General features: G+C 40.7%; 1 protein-coding gene across 1 annotated transcript in view; it reads right to left on the reverse strand.

Moving 5' to 3' along the window:
• pak4 (p21 protein (Cdc42/Rac)-activated kinase 4) overlaps positions 1-16,501 on the reverse strand; it is a 62,611-nt gene extending 46,110 nt beyond the window's left edge. Inside the window, exon 1 of the mRNA XM_061972314.1 lies at positions 16,368-16,501. The gene's annotated coding sequence lies outside the window, so the exon portion shown is untranslated. The remainder of the gene's footprint in view (positions 1-16,367) is intronic.
• Positions 16,502-17,252: the final 751 nt, after the last annotated feature.

A 17,252-nucleotide genomic window follows, 5' to 3' on the forward strand; every position in this document is an offset into this window, starting at 1 on the left:
TCTTCTACTGTAAGCAACCACCCGCCCGCGTAGAAGAAGAAGAAGCGCGCGAATATTACGTTTCATTTCCTTTGTGTGTTTACATCTGTAAAGACCACAAAATGGCTCCTACTAAGCGACAGGGATCCGGTTCATGAAAAGACGCAATCTCTCCATCCGCACACAGATTACTATTTCACAGCAACTGCCTAAAGACTTTCAAGAAAAGCTGGCTACTTTCCGTGCATATTGTAAAAACAAGATAGCTGAAAAAAAGATCCGGCCAGAGAACATTATCAACATGGACGAGGTTCCACTGACTTTTGATATTCCTGTGAACCGCACTGTGGATACAACGGGAGCACGTACGGTGAATATTCGCACCACAGGGAATGAGAAGTCATCCTTCACTGTGGTTCTAGCTTGCCATGCTAATGGCCAGAAACTTCCACCCATGGTGATATTCAAAAGGAAGACCTTGCCAAAAGAGACCTTTCCAGCCGGCGTCATCATAAAAGCTAACTCGAAGGGATGGATGAAGAAAAGATGAGCGAGTGGTTAAGGTAAGTTTACGCGAAGAGGCCGGGTGGCTTTTTTCACGCAGCTCCGTCCATGTTGATATACGACTCCGTGCGCGCCCACATCACGCTGGTTTTTAATATATTATTAAAGTTTGACTGACCTATCTGACTGTTTTTTTGACATTCCTTTAGCGCAGTTAGATGCGGCTTATAACACGGGGCGTCTTATAGGTGGACAAAGTTTTGAAATATGCCGTTCACTGAAGGCGCGGCTTATAACCCAGGGCGCCTTATGGTGCGGAAAATACGGTACGTAAATTTGAAGTTCCACTGTACATTATCTTTAAACAGAGCCCAGTACACATAATGAATGCTCAAATGCCCGTGCATGTAACCCGCGTATGTATCATCAGGAATATTCCGGGATTTAGAGCGCAAAAAGAAAAAAGAGACGCTTTAACAAAAACAGGCCGTTCCGCTCTTGTTTAACCTCGCCACTGTTCTCTGCATTGCAACACAGGTGCAGCTAAAGCTTCCAGGAGGTTCTCGCTTTCTCTGTGGTGCGTTGGCAAAAGCAGGTCCGAGCTTGATGTTTTCGACTGAGACTGAAGTGAACGTGCAAACACACATGAAGGAAGCTGAACTATGCGCACACACATTCAATGACACTTTTACACTTCCCCACAACATGGACCACTGGCATTGAGGTGGGAGTTCAGAACATTCACACAGCTCATTAAAAGTGACACAAAATATTTCACGTTCCCATAAAATAAGGTGACGATGATAGGTGGTAAGGTGCAGACTTGTAAGTACAGAAGAAGACTTGTGCTATGAAGTCAAACCCGATATAGAGCAGCCTTGTGAGGTTGTCATATCATCGAACTATGACTTTGACTCCCATCTGCCCGTCAACACATTCCCTTGTCTGAAGATGACAAACGGGAATGCAGCAGGAACATTTTAGATCTAACGGCCTCGATAAGAGGGTTTTTTGTTTAATTCCCGTTATATTTTCCCCTCTGTTCCCAAACACCCACATGGAGTTTGGACGTGTTGATGTTGGCTACTGTAGTCATTCCTGAGCGGACCCCCGCCTCCTCCTTCAAAGGCTTCAGACCGGGCCCATTTTGTGTTTGTGCTGCTTACACGCTGCAGGTCTGACTGAAGCCTACCGAGTGTTTATTTCATCTGTTTCCAGTCAGCTTAACTTGCTCCTTCATGCCTCCTGAGCGCTGCGGGCCACAAGCGGGATGAGATTCCCGTTGGATGACTCCATTATTGGCCTCGGCGTGGAAGCGGTCCAGGTTAGACTCAGCACGAGTTAGGAGATTGCAAAACAACAAGATATGAGATTCACTGCACTTTTTTAGAACTGCACTACGCCAATGTTGGTTGACGCTTTAGTATTATTTATGATAATGATTGACTGAATCTTGAATTGACGATCGAGCAGAGCAGCTACGCTTCAACAAGGGCCCGCGAAAGTACTGCAGGGCGGTCGAGAAATTTTTGGTTGATTAGTTTTATTTCCACAATTTAAATGTCTTTAAAGGGGAACATTATCACCAGACCTATGTAAGCGTCAATATATACCTTGATGTTGCAGAAAAAAGACCATATATTTTTTTAACCGATTTCCGAACTCTAAATGGGTGAATTTTGGCGAATTAAACGCCTTTCTAATATTCGCTCTCGGAGCGATGACGTCACAACGTGGCGTCACATCAGGAAGCAATCCGCCATTTTCTCAAACACCGAGTCAAATCAGCTCTGTTATTTTCCGTTTTTTTCGACTGTTTTCCGTACCTTGGAGACATCATGCCTCGTCGGTGTGTTGTCGGAGGGTGTAACAACACGAACAGGGACGGATTCAAGTTGCACCAGTGGCCCAAAGATGCAAAAGTGGCAAGAAATTGGACATTTGTTCCGCACACTTTACCGACGAAAGCTATGCTACGACAGGATGGCAAGAATGTGTGGATATCCTGCGACACTCAAAGCAGATGCATTTCCAACGATAAAGTCAAAGAAATCTGCCGCCAGACCCCCATTGAATCTGCCGGAGTGTGTGAGCAATTCAGGGACAAAGGACCTCGGTAGCACAGCAAGCAATGGCGGCAGTTTGTTCCCGCAGACGAGCGAGCTAAACCCCCTGGATGTCTTGGCTCACACTGTCCCTTATGCCACCGAAGATGATCAAGAGAAGAATATCGACCCTAGCTTCCCTGGCCTGCTGACATCAACTCCAAAACTGGACAGATCAGCTTTCAGGAAAAGAGCGCGGATGAGGGTATATCTACAGAATATATTAATTGATGAAAATTGGGCTGTCTGCACTCTCAAAGTGCATGTTGTTGCCAAATGTATTTCATATGCTGTAAACCTAGTTCATAGTTGTTAGTTTCCTTTAATGCCAAACAAACACATACCAATCGTTGGTTAGAAGGCGATCGCCGAATTCGTCCTCGCTTTCTCCCGTGTCGCTGGCTGTCGTGTCGTTTTCGTCGGTTTCGCTTGCATACGGTTCAAACCGATATGGCTCAATAGCTTCAGTTTCTTCTTCAATTTCGTTTTCGCTACCTGCCTCCACACTACAACCATCCGTTTCAATACATGCGTAATCTGTTGAATCGCTTAAGCCGCTGAAATCCGAGTCTGAATCCGAGCTAATGTCGCTATATCTTGCTGTTCTATCCGCCATGTTTGTTTGTATTGGCATCACTATGTGACGTCACAGGAAAATGGACGGGTGTTTATAACGATGGTTAAAATCAGGCACTTTGAAGCTTTTTTTAGGGATATTGCGTGATGGGTAAAATTTTGAAAAAAACTTCGAAAAATATAATAAGCCTCTGGGTACTGATTTTTAATGGTTTTAACCATTCTGAAATTGTGATAATGTTCCCCTTTAAAAGTATGACATATTTTTGGATCTTTTCAAACTGACCGTAGTCCTTCACCGCACTCAGCTTTTCTTCTCAACCCACGTCCGTTCTCTATTCCGATGTACGAAAACAACAGGTAAGAATTAGAGTGAAGGACTGTATGACTGAAATAAATAAAACAATATAGCAAATTTGCTACTTTAAAATAATAATTTGGTTCAATAATGTTTAAATAATTACTGCATAATATAACTTAATTTCCATAACTAAATAACAATAACAGACCAAATTAAATGTTACACAGCCCACGTAACTTCCTGGCACTAAACCTGCAAAACATTGTGCTTCTCAGGTTTCTCCAAGTTTACATTTTCACACTTTGCACTATTGTGTTCCACATTATTAAGTATTACTTATATATTCCTTTATGTGGCACCTTAATGTAAAGAGGTTATTGTTAAGTGTTTATTTTGATTTTAGAATTTACTTGACATTGTTTGTTTTCTATGCTTGTGTTGACATTTCCTTTCCTGCCTCGATAGCTGGGGGGATTATAATTGGAGGAAAGTTACATTTGAAATAAAAATGTTTACATTTACATAACATACTGTCCTTAAATCATAAATAATTATAAATATCGAGCATGATAAAAAAACATGTTGTGATACAGTTTCAAGCCGTATTGCGGAGCTCTAGCGTTCAACACCACGAATATAATACATCTTCTGCAGACAAAGCATAGAGAGGAGTACGAAGCGTTCAACAAGGCTGTGCTGAACTCAGAGCAACAAACCTTGGACTTTCAAAGGAAAGAAAAATATCCAAAATAGAACAAAAACACAAAGCAAATCACGCTTTGAACAACGAGCCCATCTCAGCCCGACACTACTTTGCTGACACCGCCTTACTGCAGCTGTACAAGAAAATACACAACGTGATCTAAAACAAAACGCGGCAGCTGAAAGTTTCACAACACATATTTGGAGCTCTGGCGTGCGCCCCATGTCGGTACCGAGCCTGACTGCACACGGGGTTGATGCCTCCAGCTACAATTTAAAGCTGCTTTGCATGCTTGTCAGTTTTGTGGCTCTCATACAGCAGAAGATGGGAAGAAAGCCATTGCAGAGGGTTTGGATATGAGGGGAATACACAACTAACTCATATACCGGTACATCATTTTGGGAATTATGAATATAAAAAAGGCACTGGAAGATTTGGCCGTTCCAAGGGTGGGCTGCATGATGGCCTTTTAAAATATTTTTTGTTGAATGCTGTGACTTTACTACTTCAGTGAAGCCTGTTGTAACCCTTTTAAGGTTTGATTGAGATTTTCCCAAAAAAACTTTATGTTTACAATTGTTTTTGTATTCTGACCATTTGGGTGAAGCCGTTTACACCACATTTGAGTTGAGCAAGGGCATTTTGAATTTGCTATTTGCTATTTATGATTAGGGATGTTCCAATCAGGGATTTGCTGAATATTCCGATCATCCATGAGTGAAATCGACCGATACCGATATAAATCACACGTACTAACTGTAAATGTTTACCGTATTTTCCGCACTATTAGCCGCACCTAAAAACCACACATTTTCTCAAAAACTGACAGTGCGGCTTATAACCCGGTGCGCTTTATATATGGATTAATATTAAGATTCATTTTCATAAAGTTTAGGTCTTGCAACTACGGTAAACAGCCGCCATCTTTTTTCCCCGTAGAAGAGGAAGCGCTTCTTCTTCTATGGTAAGCAACCGCCAAGGTAAGCACCCGCCCCCATAGAAGAGGAAGCGCTTCTTCTTCTACTGTAAGCAACCACCCGCCCCCATAGAAGAAGAAGCGCGCGGATATTACGTTTCATTTCATTTGTGTGTTTACATCTGTAAAGACCACAAAATGGCTCCTATTAAGAGACACGCGTACAACGCAGAATTCAAACTCAAGGCAATAAGTCACGCAGTAGAACACGGAAATAGAGCAGCAAGGTAACCTGCGCCACTAAGACAGGGAGACAGCGCCGGACGACATACGCCAACATCTTCCAGTGGATTGTAAATGCCTGGGCGGATATATCGGTCTCAACTGTGGTCCGAGCTTTCCGGAAGGCAGGATTCATGGAACTGCTGGAAAAACAACAGCAACATTGACTCTAATGACCTCGACGAGACGGAGCCGGCCATTTTGGATGCCGTATTCGCCCAACTTTTTAATTCAGACACTGAAGAAGAATTCGAGGGATTTATGGATGAGGAATAATTTCAGAAAGTGAGCTTTAAATGTTTATTTTGTGTGTTGTGTGACATTAACGTTCGAGCAACGTTGAGTTATTGATGTTGCTATTGCTCTGCAGTAATTTGAGTGTTACTATTTTTGTGATTGCACATTTGCACATTACATTTTGGGGGTGAACAGAGTTGTTAGAACGCTGGTTTGTAATATATTATTAAAGTTTGACTGACCTATCTGACTGTTTTTTTGACATTCCCTTTAGCGCAGCGTAGGCGCGGCTTATAACCCGGGGCGGCTTATAGGTGAACAAAGTTTTGAAATATGCCATTCATTGAAGGTGCGGCTAATAACCCGGGGCGGCTTATAGTGCGGAAAATACGGTATTTCAATTTTATGGTGAGTACTATTGACCGTTTAAAACATATCAGCACAACATTTAAACTAGTGCCTTATTCTCTTTTATTATATACAATTGTTTGATCCAAACAAAGTCAATAGTACACAATAACTCAACTAAAGCAAAAACTACCATCTACAGTATTACTCCTATAAATCCTTTGGTTTCTGCCCTCAAAGTCCTTCTGGGTTCAATGAAATATTCCCCAAAATTGCAAACATTAGCGCAAACAAACAACAAAAACATGACTTTATGAAAATAAAAATATTCACCTAATCACTTCAGTATCGACAATATTCTTAATGGATCGATACAAACTCCTGGCTGTGACAATGCTGATACATCAACATTTGTTATATTATCCTGTCTGTAATAGACTTAGACTTAAACTTTATTGATCCACAAGGGAAATTGTTCCACACAGTATCTCAGTTACAAGGATGAAAAGGATAATGCAGGTATAAACTCCTAGCTAAGGTATAACTCCTATTCATCTATTTGTTAATTTCCTGTCAATAACTCCTTACTTCTGCTCTAAGGCACTTCCATCTACACTTCCTAAACTTCACGATGCACTTATTTATTCTGTTGTTTCTGAGGCTGAGGTTTTTTCCATATAAGCATATCTGTATGTGCTTTCGTAATGTAATGATGCTAGCTTTGTTAGCATTAGCATTAGCAAACATGCTAGCACCTTTACGAGTGTCTGTTAGTATTATTAACTTACAATCGCGTTCTTTTTGTATTGCTTCAGTTTCACAAATTCCTCAGTAAACTCACCAACACGTCCCTGTGGAGTCAGAGTCTGTCTAGCTGATTGGAGAGCTTGCATCCGCAGCTACTGGGGCCATGACGATGACTTCTGTTTTGTAGATCAGCCGTTTTACTGCCGTGTTACAGACACCAGTTGGAAACAATTAAGGTATATAAAAAAACATTTACAAAATCTTTCTGTGTAAATAACTCCTTTCGCAATGTATACATCTGCGGCTAATAGTCTGGTGCGGCAAATACAGTATATGGTAGGGATGTCCCGATCCGATATTTGGATCGGATCGGCTGCCGATATTTGCCAAAAATTACGTATCGGCAAAGCATGGGAAAATGCCGATCCAGATCCAGTTAAAAAAAAAAAGTCCGGTCCGTGTTTTCCAACGCACCTATTTAAATAATACATTCCACTTTTCTGCTGCTCCGTAATTTCCGTTCCGCATTTTGCAGCACTCCTTCAACACATCCACAATTCTCACGCAGTTGCTTTTAGCTGCTGGCATTACACGACAGGCTCTTCTCACTCTTTCCTATGTCTCCCTCTCACAGACAGCAAGTGCACCTTCTTACACACGTCACATACTGTCACGTCATACGTCACATACGTATACGTCCTCCCCGAGCAGAGAGCGAGGTAGCGGCATGGCTAACGTTAGCTGTGATGCTAGCGCTGCCGCTAAGGCGCGCGCCTGCTCAAGCGTCCTCTGCGCACGGCAAATCGATGCCACGCACAAAATCAAATAAAAAAATAAGCGCATAACAATTTTCGCCACACGGACACGACAGAGACAACAGTTTTCGTCATCATTGTTCAAATATTGTGAAGTCTGTCGAGACGCTTATCTCCATTCGGTGCCACACGTCCAGACTCCACACCATCAAAATGGCAAAAATCTCCACATCAACACCGTATGAAAAAATAGTGATTTTTTTAGTTGTGATTTCCTTCTCTGCATGAAAGTTTAAAAGTAGCATATATTAATGCAGTTTGAAGAAGAATGTTTTAATGTACACAATTCCTGAAAATGGGCACATTTCTACCCTATATTTTAACTTTAGATTTATTCACATATCAAACTCTTTTAGTTGTCTTTTTGACACTTACATCAGGCGCCCCCCTCCACACCCTGGATTATAAATAATGTAAATAATTCAATGTGATTATCTTGTGTGATGACTGTATTATGATGATAGTATATATCTGATAGTATATATCTGTATCATGAATCAATTTAAGTGGACCCCGTCTTAAACAAGTTGAAAAACTTATTGGGGTGTTACCATTTAGTGGTCAATTGTACGGAATATGTACTTCACTGTGCAACCTACTAATAAAAGTCTCAATCAATCAAAACACATAGAATCATCATAATGCTGTGATTATATGCATCAAGTGTTCATTCAAGGCTAAGGCAAAATATCGAGATATATATTGTGTATCGCAATATGGCCTTAAAATATCGCAATATTAAAAAAAGGCCATATCGCCCAGCCCTAGTTTCAATGATGCCATTTCTGTTTGTCATGTATAATTTTGTCTATTTTGTGTTTATCCTTGAATAAACAGGTCAGTTTCTTGTTACCAACCATTGTGTATTATTCAAACTCACCTAATTCAGCTGACTAGTTGTTATCAAGAGTACTAAAACCCTTTTCAACATGATTCTGACAACTAAGTAGGCTAAATAACTTTAAACTTTAATACATGCTCGGATAGGCCAGTATCGGTCAGTATCGGTATCGGTCAGTATCGGTATCGGATCGGAAATGCAAAAACAATATCGGTATCGGATCGGAAGTGCAAAAACCTGGATCGGGACATCCCTAGTATATGGAGAACTTTATTTTCCCTAAAATTTATTGGGTCGGGCTTATATACTAGCAAACTAGTTTCCAGTTAGCTTCCAACAGCGCTATATAGTATTATTTGAAGATCTTAATATTGCACGATAAAAAGGTAACTTTAGGACCAGTTTAATCTAAAACACGATCATAATTTTATACGGGAGTTATAAGTAGGGGGGTCCCTGCTCCACCTCCCCATCATTTTGGGTGTCCTTGGCCTGGCAAACGCTGAAAGACCCATTTTATAAAGTGTAACACTTTGCTCCGCAGGCTTATCTCTATTTTCTTCTCATTAAGATCTCATCCAATACACACCAGCGTGTCTAAACTTCCGCAAAACACGCTGGAGGTCAGTCTGCCACTGGGCGTGGACCCGGAAATTGTACTTATCAACGCGTGGGAAAATCCTGGCCGTTCAGTACAATTAAAGTAGAAAGGAATGTCAGTTAATATGTTGCCTAAAAATTGCTCCCAACCTTATGGGAACACTTTGGAGTGGGTCCCTTCCTCTTCAACATGACTGTGCACCAGTACACAAAGCAAGGTCCATAAAGACATGGATGACAGAGTCTGGTGTGGATGAACTTGATTGGCCTGCACAGAGTCCTGACCTGAATCCGATAGAACACCTTTGGGATGAATTAGAACGGAGACTGAGAGCCAGGCCTTCTCGACCAACATCAGTGTGTGACCTCACCAATGCGCTTTTGGAAGAATGGTGGAAAATTCCTATAGACACACTCCCCAACTTTGTGGACAGCATTCCCAGAAGAGTTGAAGCTGTAATAGCTGCAAAAGGTGGACCGACAACATCGTGAACCCTATGGGTTAGGAATGGGATGGCACTTCAAGTTCATATGTGAGTCATGGCAGGTGGCCAAATACTTTTGGCAATATAGTGTATATTTTAGGAGTGTATGGAAACAATCCCAGAACAAACCAGTCAGGTTACTTCTCAACCTCCACCCCAGATCATACCTCACTCCTACCCACTTCTCCAAAGTGGGCTGGCTCAGGGTGGAGGACAGAGTAAAACAACTTGCACTGAGCCTAGTCTATAAAATCCGCTACACCTCCCTGATACCGAAGTACATGTCAAACTACCGCCATAACCACAACACCAGATGGAGCTCCACAAACCATGTTAAACCCAGATTCCGATCTAACTAAGGTCTTAACTCATTCTCCTTCTATGCCACATCAATATGGAATGCACTCCCAACAGGTGTAAAAGAAAGTGCATCTCTACCCTCCTTCAAAACCGCACTAAAAGAACACCTCCAGGCAACTACAACCCCAGACTAACACCCTCCCCCCTCCACATGCCACCTCCCCGGATTGTAATTAATCAAATGTAAATAATCAAATGTATATACTTGTTCTTATGCTTTCTGAGTTCACTATGTTCACTGCTCGCTGTACATATCCTACAAAGTGAGACCTACACTGTTACAATGTCCATTTCTCAGATGATATAATTGTTGATGACTGAAGTGCTGATATCAACCAAACCTAACCCCCTCCCGTCCCTTACCCCTCCACATCCCACCCCCTGGACTGTAAATAATGTAAATAATTCAATGTATATACTCTGATGATTAATTTGTGTGATGACTGTATTATGATGATAGTATATACTTGTACCATGAATTGATTTACGTGTACCCCGACTTAAACAAATTGAAAAACTTATTCGGGTGTTACCATTTAGTGGTCAATTTTACGGAATTAGTTTATTAAGGATCCCCATTAGTCTACACCGCAGTGGAGACTATTCTTCCTGGGGTCCAGGCAAAAAACATCACACAATCACAAAACGAAAGATTACAATGCACTACAACATGATCAAATAATTAAATGTTGTAATACAAAAATAGCAACAACAAAGAACCCAAAAAAGTACTAATAACTTCGAGTTTACAAATAATGTTCATACCAAAGATAAAAAGAGCAATATAAAAATATATATATATATTTTTGCAAAAATAAAACAAAGAACCAATGGCCTAACATATACACGTATACCAAAGACAAACAATGAGTGACGAAAATGTACCATCCATCCATTTTCTACTGCTTGTCCCACAATCAATAAAATAGTCAATAGTCAATAAAAAACAGTCATGACATTAGGTACAATCTAGAATAATCTCTTTCCGCAATACTTCTCCTCTTAGTCTATTCTTAAAACCCACTATGCTGGTGATTGATACCAGATATTGTGAAAGTCGATTCCAGCAAGGAATATGTACTGTACTGTGCAATCTACAAACCCTGTTTCCATATGAGTTGGGTAATTGTGTTGGATGTAAATATAAACGGAATACAATGATTTGCAAATCCTTTCCAACCCATATTCAATTGAATGCACTACAAAGACAAGATATTTGATGTTCAAACTCATAAACTTTATTTATTTTTTTGCAAATAATAATTAGCTTAGAATTTCATGGCTGCAACACGTGCCAAAGTAGTTGGGAAAGGGCATGTTCACCCCTGTGTTACATGGCCTTTCCTTTTAACAACACTCAGTAAACATTTGGGAACTGAGGAGACACATTTTTTAAGCTTCTCAGGTGGAATTCTTTCCCATTCTTGCTTGATGTACAGCTTAAGTTGTTCAACAGTCCGGGGGTCTCCGTTGTGGTATATTAGGCTTAATAATGCGCCACACATTTTCAATGGGAGACAGGTCTGGACTACAGGCAGGCCAGTCTAGTACCCGCACTCTTTTACTATGAAGCCACGTTGATGTAACACGTGGCTTGGCATTGTCTTGCTGAAATAAGCAGGGGCGTCCATGGCAACGTTGCTTGGATGGCAACATATGTTGCTCCAAAACCTGTATGTACCTTTCAGCATTAATGGCGCCTTCACAGATGTGTAAGTTACCCATGTCTTGGGCACTAATACACCCCCATACCATCACACATGCTGGCTTTTCAACTTTGCGCCTATAACAATCCGGATGGTTCTTTTCCTCTTTGGTCCGGAGGACACGACGTCCACAGTTTGAAATGTGGACTCGTCAGACCACAGAACACTTTTCCACTTTGTATCAGTCCATCTTAGATGAGCTCAGGCCCAGCGAAGCAGACAGCCTTTCTGGGTGTTGTTGATCAACGGTTTTCGCCTTACATAGGTGAGTTTTAACTAGCATTTACAGATGTAGCGACAAACTGTAGTTACTGACAGTGGGTTTCTGAAGTGTTCCTGAGCCCATGTGGTGATATCCTTTACACACTGATGTCGCTTGTTGATGCAGTACAGCCTGAGTGATCGAATGTCACGTGCTTAGCTGCTTACGTGCAGTGATTTCTCCAGATTCTCTGAACCCTTTGATGATATTACGGACCGTAGATGGTGAAATCCCTAAATTCCTTGCAATAGCTGGTTGAGAAAGGTTTTTCTTAAACTGTTCAGCAATTTGCTCACGCATTTGTTGACAAAGTGGTGACCCTCGCCCCATCCTTGTTTGTGAATGACTGAGCATTTCATGGAATCTACTTTTCAACCCAATCATGGCACCCACCTGTTCCCAATTTACCTGTTCACCTGTGGGACGTTCCAAATAAGTGTTTGATGAGCATTCCTCAACTTTATCAGTCTTTATTGCCACCTTTCCCAACTTATTTGTCACGTGTTGCTGGCATCAAATTCTAAAGTTAAAAAATGTTTATCAGTTTGAGCATCAAATATGTTGTCTTTGTAGCATATTCAACCGAATATGGGTTGAAAATGATTCGCAAATCATTGTATTCCGTTTATATTTACATCTAACACAATTTCCCAACTCATATGGAAACGGGGTTTGTACTAATAAACAGAGGTGGGTAGAGTAGCCAGAAATTGTACTCAAGTAAGAGTACTGTTACTTTAGAGATTTATTACTCAAGTAAAAGTAATGAGTAGTCACCCAAATATTTACTTGAGTAAAAGTAAAAAGTATGTTGTGAAAAAACTACTCAAGTACTGAGTAACTGATGAGTAACATACACACACATATCATATATATATATATATATATATATATATATATATACATATATACACATACATTGATATATACAGTATATAATTTATATTTATTTATTTTGCCGTTTTTGTTTACATGTTAAAGGTGTTTTAATGAATATACATGCATGTTTAACATATAGATTCCTTTCTTTCATGTTGACAAGAATATAAGTTGGTGTATTACCTGATTCTGATGACTTGCATTGATTGTAATCAGACAGCAGTGCTTAACGTCCACGTTTTCAAATGCAGGAGAAAAAAAGTTCCTCCTTTCTGTCTAATACCACATGAAAGTGGTTGGTTTTTGGTATCTTATTTGTCCAGCTTCCATATTCGTTTTCACACACTTTACAAGAAATACATTGGCGGCAAATTCCGTAGCTTGCTAGCTTGTTTGCGCTGGCTTTCGGAGACTCTTATTTTGAAAGCGCAGGCGCGATGGAGCGGCACTTTTATTGTGAAGACAGGAACTGTGCAGTCAGTCTTTAGGCTTGTGACGGGATGTACGTTTGAAATAAAAAAAGTGTCTTTTTTCCTTCACACTTTTGATTGATTGATTGAAACTTGTATTAGTAGATTGCACAGTACAGTACATATTCCGTACAATTGACCACTAAATGGTAACACCCCAATAAGTTTTTCAACTTGTTTAAGTCAGGTCATGTGACCGCCTGGCTCTGTTTGATTGGTCCAACGTCACCAGTGACTGCATCTGATTGGTGGAACGGAGTCAAACGTCACTAGCAGAGGTGGGTAGTAACGCGCTACATTTACTCCGTTACATCTACTTGAGTAACTTTTGGGATAAATTGTACTTCTAAGAGTAGTTTTATTGCAACATACTTTTACTTTTACTCGAGTATATTTATAGAGAAGAAACGCTACTTTTACTCCGCTACTTTTATCTACATTCAGCTCGCTACTCGCTACTATTTTTTATCGATCTGTTAATGCACGCTTTGTTTGTTTTGGTCTGTCAGACAGACCTTCATAGTGCCTGCGTTTCAACAAATACAGTCACTGGTGACGTTCACTCCGTTCCACCAATCAGATGCAGTCACTGGTGACGTTGGACCAATCAAACAGAGCCAGGCGGTCACATGACCTGACTTAAACAAGTTGAAAAACTTATTGGGGTGTTACCATTTAGTGGTCAATTGTACGGAATATATACTGTACTGTGCAATCTACTAATAAAAGTTTCAATCAATCAATCAAAAGTGTGAAGGAAAAAAGACCCTTTTATTTCAACCGTACATCCTGTCAAAAGCCTAAAGACTGACTGCACAGTTCCTGTCTTCACAATAAAAGTGCCGCTCCATCGCGCCTGCGCTTTCAAAATAAGAGTCTCCGAAAGCCAGCGCAAACAAGCTAGCAAGCTACGGAATTTGCCGCCAATGTATTTCTTGTAAAGTGTGTGAAAACGAATATGGAAGCTGGACAAATAAGATGCCAAAAATCAACCACTTTCATGTGGTATTAGACAGAAAGGAGGGACTTTTTTCTCCTCCATTTGAAAACGTGGACGTTTGTCATCACTACTGTCTGATTCCAATCAATGCAAGTCATCAGAATCAGTTAATACACCAACTTATATTCTTGTCTTCATGAAAGAAAGGAATCTATATGTGTTAAAACATGCATGTATATTCATTAAAACACCTTTAACATGTAAACAAAAACGGCAAAATAAATAAATATAAATTATATACTGTGTATATATATATATATATATATATATATATATATATATATATATATATATATATATATATATATATATATATATATAAAAATAAATGTGTGCGTATATATATATATATATATATATATATATATATATATATATATATATATATATATATATATATATATATATATATATATATATATATATATATATATATATATATATATATATATATATGTATGTGTGGGGGGAAAAAAATCACAAGACTATTTCATCTCTACAGGCCTGTTTCATGAGGGGGGTACCCTCAATCGTCAGGAGATTTCTCGTCAGAAATCTCCTGACGATTGAGGGTACCCCCCTCATGAAACAGGCCTGTAGAGATGAAATAGTCTTGTGATTTTTTTTCCCCACACATACATATATTGCGCTCTACTACGGTATCGAGCACTATTTTTTGGATAACCTTATTAAGACATATATATATATATATATATATATATATAAATGTGTGTGTGTATATATATATATATATATATATATATATATATATATATATATATATATATATATATATTTATATATATATATATATATATATGATATGTGTGTGTATGTTACTCATCAGTTACTCAGTACTTGAGTAGTTTTTTCACAACATACTTTTTACTTTTACTCAAGTAAATATTTGGGTGACTACTCCTTACTTTTACTTGAGTAATAAATCTCTAAAGTAACAGTACTCTTACTTGAGTACAATTTCTGGCTACTCTACCCACCTCTGGTCACTAGTGACTGCATTTTATTGGTGGAGCGGAGTGAAACGTCACCAGTAAGGCAGGCACTTTGAAGGTCTGTCTGACAGACCAAAACAAACAAAGCGTGCATTAACAGATCGATAAAAATTAGTAGCGAGTAGCGAGCTGAATGTAGATAAAAGTAGCGGAGTAAAAGTAGCGTTTCTTCTCTATAAATATACTCAAGTAAAAGTAAAAGTAAGTTGCATTAAAACTACTCTTAGAAGTACAATTTATCCCAAAAGTTACTCAAGTAGATGTAACGGAGTAAATGTAGCGCGTTACTACCCACCTCTGCTAATAAAAGTATCAATCAATCAATCAATGTAAACATGAACCCACCACAAGGGGGCCTTGATGAACGAACCTACTCAGTGGCCTAGTGGTTAGAGTGTCCGCCCTGAGATCGGTAGGTTGTGAGTTCAAACCCCGGCCGAGTCATACCAAAGACTATAAAAAAATGGGACCCATTACCTCCCTGCTTGGCACTCAGCATCAAGGGTTGGAATTGGGGGTTAAATCACCAAAATGATTCCCGGGCGCGGCCACCGCTGCTGCCCACTGCTCCCCTCACCTCCCAGGGGGTGATCAAGGGTGATGGGTCAAATGCAGAGAATAATCTCGCCACACCTAGTGTGTGTGTGACAATCATTGGTACTTTAACTTTTTAACTTTAATGATGGTCCAGGTGAGGAATGACCCCCTTCCACGCATCCTAGGAATGTTTGTTATCCCCAGCACTAATCACAGGAGCCTGCTGACAAACCAACAGTCTGCTCAGTGTCATCTCCATCTTTCATCCCCCTCCGGGTGACAACGCACGACGCCAGTCGGCGGTCAAGGAGCGTCAACATGGCCGCAGTCGAACCGGAAGCGTTCACCTTGGCCGGAAGTGACCACTTGACAAAGCGCAACTTCGAGTCGAGTCAAGAATGTGTGGAACTAGTTTAGTCTGGCGCTACCTAGTCGTCAATGAACCTGGCTTCCGTGGCTGCAATTATCCCAGGAAGCGTCTCGTCTGCGTGAACGTACAATTAACCAGCTGCTCGGAAGACCCACCTGTAAATCCTTCCAGTGACATAACAGCGAGGTCTTACTGGAAATGAGTAACTTTAGCAGAGCGGGCTCGCTAGCGGCTAACGTTAGCGAGAGCTAGCACGTCAACGGGAAGGGAACAGCAGAGCTCCAACTGAAGTTACCAACGGAACAAAACAAAACAAAAAGCCCACACTCACCACACAAATCCCCAAAGTGAAGCGACTCGGGCGCCGCAGAGACCGAGGAGGAGCCCCCGGGTCACTTTAAAAGGGTGGAGGCGGACTGAGTGAGCGAACTAAACAGCCCCAAGTCTCACTTTGCCGACGCCATGTTGGAACAGTCGGGGAGGGGAGGGGGGGGGCGGGACGACATCCGGGAATCTGCGGGCCGTTGCTATGGCAACCAAGGGGGTCACTCTGGAGGGCAGGGAGTGAGGTAACACACTGTCTTGTTGTTTTGTTGTGTTCAGGCCCGGCCCTAACCAATCTGGCGCCCTAGGCAAGATTTTAGGTGGCGCCCCCCCCACATCGGCAGTGAAGTGTATATACTCACAAGAACCCGAATAGCTTTGTCTTTGACCTTTTTTTTTTTACTTACAACTATACCTAATATATAAAGGGGTGGAAAAGTGACTATTACCTGCAGGGCAAACATTAGCTAACCAGAAGGCAATAACAATGTAAACAAAAAACACCTGCTTAAAATATATAATACAAATGTCCCAGAGGAATGTATGTGGGAGTACTGAAATTACCTAACGTTACATTATTATTTTCCATAACAATTTAGCCCCCTCCACAATATTAACCCGACGTTAAAACAGAACTAGCTATTTATTGATTAGCAATTGCCGACTCATGTAACATTAGCTTAATGCTAAAAAGCCAGGTTACAGAGTGGACCGACACCAGCAGATGACATGGCACCCCAAACCATCACCCAACCATGCAAATTTTGCATTTCCTTTGGAAATCGAGGTCCCAGAGTCTGGAGGAAGACAGGAGAGGCACAGGATCCACGTTGCCTGAAGTCTAGTGTAAAGTTTCCACCATCAGTGATGGTTTGGGGTGCCATGTCATCTG

This window comes from Nerophis lumbriciformis, linkage group LG17 (assembly GCF_033978685.3).
Source record: "Nerophis lumbriciformis linkage group LG17, RoL_Nlum_v2.1, whole genome shotgun sequence".
Classification (NCBI taxonomy): domain Eukaryota; kingdom Metazoa; phylum Chordata; class Actinopteri; order Syngnathiformes; family Syngnathidae; genus Nerophis; species Nerophis lumbriciformis.